We start from the raw sequence: 7,459 nt of genomic DNA, 5'->3' as shown, positions 1-7,459 counted from the left end.
CTCCACTCACATGAATTTATGAATCAACCTGTAGGTATTCGTCCACGTGAATCGACTTGGTTGCAAGGGTTCGTAGGAGAGACGCTTGCTTCTCAAACGCGTCGTTGATCACCACCGCACGAACGCTGGGTATATTTTAGAGAAAGATGTGACAGAAAAGAAAATTAGCCGTTGTCCAGCGTCGCAACGTGGAAAAACAGGTTCCACTCGTGTAATAGTGGAAGCATTAAGCGCGGAAAGAAGTTCGCAATTATGGTAAGCTGAGACACAGCTGAGAGGTAGTTTTCGTTTCTCCTTCTCCCTCTTTCATTGGTGATGGCTTATCAGATGCGTATTATATTAAAGTACGTCGAAGATCCTCGAGTGGAGCGTTTGGGATCGAAGATCTTTGCCTCGATTATTTTCTGATGAATCGTGATTGCGTTTCCAGTTTCTTAGTTGTTGTTAATCAGCCGGAATGATAACAATCTTAAGACATTGTGAATAAAATACATTGTGAATGTTTCGAGTTGAAGAATTTTCAAGAAAATTATTACTAATTAACTAATTCAAGTACTACTGATTCAGATAATTTAATATTTATCGACGTAATTAATTATGCTTTTTAAATCTTGTATTTTACGTTTTCAATAATTAAGAGAAAATGTACATTTCCACAAATATTCGTAAGATTTACGCTGACGGTACAGTCGTTCACTTCATCGCAATTATTGTAAAGTTATTGTAAAATCCGAAATTATTGTAAAATCTCTTCCATCGTGTCTATCGATTAAACAGCGTATTTTATCCTCGTTTGAAGAAAATAGTGGAGCAAAAAGAACGAGCCCTTGGATTAGTCCCGGTTCAAAAACGAAGCGCAGGTGTCGGCGAGGCTGACTCGGCAGCTCGCAACAATCGTAGAGAGGCGTCTATGTTTCGAAAACACAATTCGTTCCATCCGGATTGTTATCATCGGAAAAGGCAGGCCAGTACCTGAAAAAGCCATCGTTTTCGTTACGCCGAACCCGTCGACCAATTTTTCCAGACAGCACGATTTCCCTCGCGACCGCTGTTCGAACTTTTTCCAATTTACAATAACAATTCCAAGGACTCTTGCTTCATCCTCAACGAGACATACATGTTTCATCGTTCTAATTTTTTAATAATATCTCACAATGTGACAATTTATGGGAAAAATATTTTCACACATTTTTATCGTAAATTTCATTCCTGTTTCCTTCGATTCGTAGATCAAAAATGAAATCGACGTCCGCAGCAGGAGAATACGTGTTGCATTGTTCGTTGCGGTAGTTGGAAGAAAAAGCTGGTAATGAAAAAGGAGTTTGTTTATACTCGAGCTTTACAGAAGGCCTCATTGTTGTTGCTGTGACTAATTGCTCACCAGGAGATTCCTGGCTCAGCAAACGATCTTCTTTTTCATTTCTGGTCTAGAATGTCCAGATGAGGTGGAGTAATTAGAAAGACTAGCTTTTAGTTCATAGAATCGGTTACCTTTTGAAATCGTATCAAGAGTAATCAGGTTATTGTCTCGTTATCTCTTAATTATCTTTGCCTAATCCAGTAAATACTACTGCGTCCAGTTTCTTGTTGCTACACAAAGATGTCTGTCTCCTTCGATCAAGTCGAAGTTAATCGTCTGTGGAAAAATTGATTCTTCACTATTAAATTCTTCTGCTCGAATTTTTATCTTCATCGGATAAGTTCCAAACATTTGACTTAGCAATAGGTCGTATAATTCGGTAACTATACACATTAATAAATATTCCAGAATTTTTCAGATATTTTTGGAAGCCTAGAACAGTAAAAAGATTTCACTTGGAAATAAAATCTAATTAGAATAAAATCATAATATCGAATAAGATTGCAGTAAAATTACATCGAGATTAATCGGTTGATTCCTAAAAAGTTAAATATTAATTATGTATTTTGATACAAAAATAAAATTGGAATTGGAAAATGAGATTGGTCAGTCTAACTTTTGAGTGACATATACATTGCAGGTATCTATAGGCTAAATAATATTTTTCTACATCCATTTGATTCGTGTTTATCCAGTCAGAAAATCGGGCAAGGAAAACATGTTTTACCAGCAATTCGTTCTCAACATTCCTTATGTCGAAAGGGCTATTGAAGGTTTCTCGTGCGGCGCGAAGGACATCGCGCTTACTCCGAGCGGAAAATGTTTTCAGGTAGCAGTTACAGGTATACCAGTCGCGGCTGTCCTGGATACAGTAGGGGTCCGTTATCCTGCAGAGATAATCAGATTTCCCGTGACTGAGTTGTCAAAACTGTGTCGTCCTTGACAACTCGGTCTCGAACGACGTTTCATGGAAACGTGATTCGCCTCGCTACTCTGACAACTCGAAAATATTTTGAGTTCCAGCATCACCTAAAACAACTTTCCAACGTGCTCTGCAATAACAGGTAATTTTGGAAATTTCGCGGCTATTGAATCTAACACTACTCTAATTGGCAATTTTTTATAGAAATTTTATAGATGATTAAAAAATTTTATAGAGGTCTTCTAGGATCCACAAATTTTTCTGTAAAATATTGGGTTGACGACTAAGTGACTGAAGAAAACTCAAAAGTTTTGCTTAGAAACATAACTTTATTCAATTACGTATTGACCGTTTTTCTAGACGACCATTTACCATCTTTCAGGCAGTGTCATAGTTCCATGTTCATAAAACTTCTGATTTTTGCCAGCAAAAAACTGAATTAATGTGATTTTACATCATCAGCGTCATTAAAAATTGTACCATTTAAGGAGTTCTGCATGGAACGAAATAAATGGTAATCTAAAGGTGCAAAGTCAGGGTTATATGGTGGATGTGACAACACATCCCAACCTAAGTTCCAATCATTTTTGGCGAATGACCAAAGATGTGTGGGGCTTCGCATTGTTATGCTGGAAAACAACACCCCTAGGATTTGCCAATTGTGGCCGCTTTTCTTCAACTGCATCGCTCAGTTTGGCGAGTTGTTCAACGTACACGTTTTAATTAATCGTTTGGTTTCTTGGTAAAGGTTCAAAGTACAGAATTCCTTTATAATCCCACCAAACTAACGGCATAATCTTTTCTTGGTGAATCTCAGCTTTTGGTGTCGTCTGGGCTGGTTCATCTTGCATCAGCCACGATCTTTTCCCATTAACGTTGTTATAAACTATCCACTTTTGGTCGCTAGCAATCAGTCGTTTCAGAAATGGATCAATTTCGTTGCGTTCCAGAAGCGAATCGCAGATGCTAATGCGTTGCGTCAAATGAATTTCCTTAAGCTAATGAGGGACCCATAAACCGAGTTTCTTCACATAGCCAAGCTGTTTTAATTTTTTTTCAATGCATGTATGCGATACATTGAGCTTCTCTGCAATCTCACGCGTTGTGCTATGATGATCTGAATCGATAATGGCCTTGATATGGGTCTCATCAACTTCAACTGGACGGCCAGATCGTTGAGCATTTTTCAGTGAAAAATCACCAGAACGAAATTTGGCAAACACTGCCAAATTTTGACACTGCCTTTCTTTCAATGCTTCATTCTCATATACAGTACATAACTTCTTGTGTACTTACGATGCGTTCTTGTCTTTTCGGAAATAATACGATAAAATATGTCTGAAATGCGCGTCTTGTTCTTCCATTTTTAAATTGGGATAAAAACGAAACTAAATAACTAATCGATACAATTTTTTACTAAATTAAAGGCGCAAGTCCAAACAACAAGAAAACGATATAGCTTAGATGCTTTGAACACTTTGACAAAACAAAAGAATGTGCATAGCACCAATATATGGATAGCAGTTTATATTATATCTATTTTTTCATATGCCATATATCTTAATATTTTTATCAGGAATGTTATACTTTAGCAAATGGTTTTAATGTTAAAGAAAATTGTAGTCTTCAAGCAAGAACGTTGTGTAACATTATTTTAAATTTAATTTCAGCCTAATAATGAAATTTTAGTTCAAAGATGGAAGATAGACCACAAACCTTAGTCACAGCTGCGAAATCTACCTGCTATTTAAAATAATCTTCCTCACGTCGGTCAACCATAGAGTTATTTATTCATCTTATTATCCGGCTTAAAAAGTCATTAAGTCATGTTTACGTTTACCAAACCCTAGAAAAGCCGGTGTTTCGCATTTTCCTCAATCCTTCTTTACATAAAAGCAAGCTGGTATTTTGACTTTTCGACCTCAAAATAACACGCCATTTACCTGTGGTTTCGTGACAACAATGTCTTACCAAACCTTTATATCCTCTAACAAAATCTTCCCTTATGTTCCATACAATTTTTATGAGTTAATTTTTTGAGCCTGCAAAAATCTTCTTCTCAAAAGTTTAGATGTAAGGACTCCACAGCAAAATTCTACCGGATTTGGGATATTTATCTTGACAATTTGAAGGATCGCAAAGGGTAGCGAGGCACCTCAGAGGAAAACCAGCGACCCCGCGTTTAGAAATTGCAAAGGACGAGCGTGTCGAAAGCGGGGGCCCCGGGCAAACAGGATTTGCCGATTAACTTTCGAACTAACCATGAACCTTCCTGATCTCTTGGAGCACAGCTACAAAGCGCAGTAGGTCAGGGTCGATTTTTTAACTTCTCGACACGCAGGAAATTTCGGCTTCCGTCTGGAACGAATCTCTCGCGGATAAACGTACACCTTGCATAGTTGTTTCCGAGATCCTTGAAAAGGATCGTTCACGGCGGTTTCTGCCCAAGACCGACCACGATGTTTTACAATACCCGTTTACGATGGTCGATCTTGTTTCCTCGTCTGTGACATTCGTTTACCACGCTGCGGTTTGCTTCTGCGATTCGATTAAAAAATCCAAGATTCTTTTCCCGATTTCGAATGACGAATTATTTTGTGAAAGCTTCAAGTAAAATTTCAATCGGAATTAAAATACACTTAAATGTAGCTTAATTTTTTTTTTTTACAATTTTACAATCAATTTTCATTGAGAATTATAAATCAATTATTATGGCGTGATACTATGTTGTGTAAATGTTGCTTAATGTTATTTATTATTCTGTCTCACTTGAAACGAACTTTTTCCAGATTTTTATTCTTATGATACAGCACTGTATATTTTACATTTGGTTGGCTACATTATTTAGTTAATAATTGTTGTTTAATAATTATAACCGATAATGAAGAACATTATTTGCTATATATGAAGTTTTCTCAGTCGTTAAAATTACTAATATGTTGTACCAAATATAACTAATACTTTATAACGTGTAAAGATCGTTGTTGTGCCATAACAAATGAACGACTACTTATGAAAATGCATGACTAATCAGTTATATGCAAATTTATAACTACAGATGCCGTAATTGCGCGGTGCTAGATTTATGCCCCAATAATTACAAACGTCAAACAACGTAAGCAACGTAAAAATAAATGCGACTACGATACAATGAAACGCACATTTATATCGACTCCTACATTGTAGCTATCTGACTTTTAATATCGTGTATTATAATCTTGAACAATTCCAAGAAGCACGCAAATAAAAGAAACAAAGAGCCTAGAGAAAAGGTGTTTAGATTATCGTAAGATAATAGAAAAAATAGAAAGTAGACTGGAACACGAGTAGAAAATCGCGAATGGGGAAAGGAAAAAGTCTGGATTCGCGTGTCGCCAGATATTCGTTATCGGTCGTGATACCGCGGTGCCATAATGGTGCATATGGGGGGGAACACGAAGCGCTTAATTGAAATAGCGAAGCCTTACGACCGGCTCACCAAGGAAATCGTAATTCTGCTGAGTGTGGTGTGAAACGGTGAACGGGAGAACGCGAACGGCAATTCCAGTCTGGAAAATAAGACTAGAAGAAAGAAGGAAGACGTATCGTAGCGCGAGATGCTCGACAAGAAGAAATTTATTTTGTCGAGGAGATCGTTCAGATTGCAAAGAGAAGAAGAGAATAAGACGAAGGAAACGTAACATCTAAGATTTCCATGAGAGAAAAACGTTGGTAAATGAAGGTTCTATTTTTATATCCTTTGCTGATGTTGATGATTCTTTGTAACAGAGAATACCTTGAACTTGCAAGTAGAAATTAGAGTGCACGGTTTCATCGTCTATAAAATCGACTCGAGTATATTTAACTGAACACCTGGTCGCTAACAAATCGGTTATTCAACGATGTCCCTTAAATTCTAATTGATAATTATGATAGAACGAACGAGGAATCGTTACTTAAATAATCGCTTCCAGCCTTTTGCAATTACCAGTCGAACGTCCAGTAGATATATTATTTGCGAAGTTCGTTAGCGAAGAAACCAGCGAAGAAGGCAACAGTCGTTCACCTGGAGAAAAGGATGAGGCCACGGAACGTGGGAATTATCAGTCGAAGGGAGATTACACAGGTAATAATGGCTACCGGTTACCAGGCACAGGTGACGACACGTTAATTTCAACGCGCGATTCCATTCGCTTTACCTTAAGGCGATATTTCATCGCATTAAAGTTTGTCATATTTATAAAAAAATATATGGTTGTTGATGTATGTTAAAATTTGTAGTTTACAGTAGTTAATGTAAGTTAGTTTATTTATAGCTAATTATAACTTCAATAAGGAAAAGATCGAACAGCATCGGTGAATACTTGATTAACTCTTTCACAGTTTAGTGCAAGAGAAACCCGGAGTAGGTGCTGTTATAAATCTCATATCTTAAATATCATCATCAGATTGCGGATTTTTATGCATTTGTAGCGGCACGTGAGCTAGAGGACAATTGAAATCATGTTGTTGTTTTGCCTCGGAGTACCAATATCGTTAGGATACACAACATGTAATAATAAATAAACTCCGGGCAAAACAATGTCGTCGCTACGTGCAACTGTCATGCGAAGACGAATTAGAATTCTTCGGCTCTTCTCCGACCAGTATAAATAAACGGACGCGATCGTAAGGAAGTTCAGTTATCAAACAGTTATCAATCAGTTAACAGTTAGTCGCACGAGCAGTATCTACGAGTATCGATCAGTTATCAACGAATTATTAGCGATCTTATTTTGCGACTTATACACTGTATAATGAATATTAATGAATGTTAATTATATTTATTTATTTAACATTTTAAATATACTTGACGGTTTCAACAACGAGCAATCTCGTCCAATAAATCTCACGATCAACCATCCTCTACACATTTATGGGAAATTTCAAAAGGCAAGATTGCACAGAATGCATGCTAATATGTAGAAATATATAAACTATGCAAATTATATTACTGGTTCTAATTTGTAGTCAGGAAAGAAATTTCTACCGAAGCTCCGTTTTTAAAATTACCTTCATAAAGCTATAAATTTGCGTAAATATTCGCAATCTAATCACCATACGCAACGCGATTAACAATATCCATCTGCCATTAACATTCAAAATATCTATTATACGTATACTTTTATATTTGGCACCAGGAATTGTAAAACATCTTG

General features: G+C 36.8%; 1 pseudogene; it reads right to left on the bottom strand.

Moving 5' to 3' along the window:
* Positions 1-2,951: 2,951 nt before the first annotated feature.
* Positions 2,952-3,729, bottom strand: LOC117235819 (annotated as a pseudogene).
* Positions 3,730-7,459: the final 3,730 nt, after the last annotated feature.

Source organism: Bombus vosnesenskii, unplaced genomic scaffold (genome assembly GCF_011952255.1).
Source record: "Bombus vosnesenskii isolate JDL3184/JDL3185 unplaced genomic scaffold, Bvos_JDL3184-5_v1.1 scf7180000013320, whole genome shotgun sequence".
In the NCBI taxonomy this organism is placed as follows: Eukaryota; Metazoa; Arthropoda; class Insecta; order Hymenoptera; family Apidae; genus Bombus; species Bombus vosnesenskii.
The sequence above is the reverse complement of the archived record's forward strand: the minus strand, read 5'-3'. Positions and strand labels throughout refer to the sequence as shown.